This window comes from Aplysia californica, unplaced genomic scaffold (genome assembly GCF_000002075.1).
Source record: "Aplysia californica isolate F4 #8 unplaced genomic scaffold, AplCal3.0 scaffold00274, whole genome shotgun sequence".
Lineage (NCBI taxonomy): Eukaryota > Metazoa > Mollusca > Gastropoda > Aplysiida > Aplysiidae > Aplysia > Aplysia californica.
The window spans coordinates 608,557-610,163 of record NW_004797544.1 but is presented as its reverse complement, the minus strand read 5'-3'; the positions used below and the strand labels follow the sequence as shown (position 1 = coordinate 610,163).

General features: G+C 43.0%; 1 protein-coding gene across 1 annotated transcript in view; it reads left to right on the top strand.

The window, feature by feature from the left end:
• Nucleotides 1–853: 853 nt before the first annotated feature.
• Nucleotides 854–1,607, top strand: part of LOC101851958 (pyrokinin-1 receptor) — a gene marked incomplete in the record, with an annotated part of 298,445 nt that continues 297,691 nt past the window's right edge. Inside the window, 1 exon segment of the mRNA XM_013084134.2 lies at nucleotides 854–1,328.

Genomic DNA, 1,607 nt, shown 5'->3' with positions numbered 1-1,607 from the left:
CAAACCTCCCCCCACCCCAACCTCCCTTTTTTGCTATATTGTTATCATAATGGCACTTTCCCAGACCTGTCCAACGTGACCACTTTTCTCCTCGACAATGGGTGGTTGTCTTGGACAGGTTGGACTGTGTCTTTGTCCAAAGCTATTCCTAGTCACCGGCGTCCGGAAAACAAAAATTAAAAGAAAAATAACAATTATAAAAATACACGAAGTAAAAGAAGGTGTTTTTGTTTTACACCCACACCGACACCAGTTTTAGATAATCTATGAAGTAAACTGCTTCGTCCCTGCCTGTCCCAGCAGGCTGACAGAGATCTCGATACAAAACAACCCAACTCGAGAATCGGTCTCATGTCTTCTGCGTACGAAGCGACAACAAAATTGAAAACAACAACAAGGATTAATACAGAAAAAACAAAAAGCATGACTCTTTCCTTATTTTCTTTGTAACTTTGTAACTCTTTAGTAACACGTCTGATCTTCAGCACTTATATAACTTAACTGGGTTGCAAGTGCCGTAAAATTGTAACTAAAACTCCCCCCTTTCTTTTTGTGCGCCTCACTGTATCATGACCCCCCCCCCCCTTTTTCCATCTTTGAACTTTTCATCCGGCGAGGGAGATCGTTAGAGGGAGAAATACCTGCGTCTGAAAAGTGCATGCAGCCATAAGATTTAGCAGGGTTTTTTTTCTTCTTCTTCTGTTTTCGTTCACCTCAAACAGAAGCCATCACAGACACATGTATTGCGGGAAAAGGGGAGAAAAGCAGCACCCTCCTCGCGGTGTTGAGGGAAGACCTGGGATGTCAGTGGCGCGCGCGGGAAGTCGCGGCAGATCCCGGGTCCGCGCGGGGAACCTAATGCCTGATCACGGCGCGCGCGGGAACGGTAGAGAGGGTGACCGCTGCATAATTCCTCAACAAGTAATAGTAGAACCGCACACATACGCACACAAAAAAGAAAAACAAAACTTTCTTTGTTTTTTTTTCTTCCGGCTTTTCCGTCTTTTCCCCAATAAATCAATATTCTACTTTTTATTTTTGTTCTTCCTCTCCAAAAGAGGGAACTGTTTCTTTATTTTTTCACTGACGCGTGAACACCCAACCCCTTCAACCGTTTCCCCGAGCTTTCTTCAATAAATGTTCCAAGTGAGTTTTTCTTTTGTGCGAGGAGAAGAACAGTACTATTCCTTTGAAATATTCAAGAACAAACCAGTGTACGTCGAAGCACTCGCTGCTTCGGAGGAAACTTCTTGTGGATGTCTGTTATTTGAGTAGGTTTCTTTTTTCCAACGTCCTCGTTCGCCTGGATATAGTCACCATAGTATGCAGTTCAGGTAAGCCCTTTAGGAAATTAATGTTTGCCATTTACAGGTCATGACGAGTACGTTTGCAGATGTGAGATAATAATGACAACTTCAACAGCAATTCTCCCCCCCCTTCCAAAAACAAAATATTTAAAAAATCAAAATAAGACCCCACCCCTGTCCTATAAAACACCAAATGAAAAAACAAACAAATCAAAACTTTACTAGCATCCCCAGCAAAAACAACCCCAACCAACCAACCAACCAACCAACCAACCAACCAACCAACCAACCAACCAACCA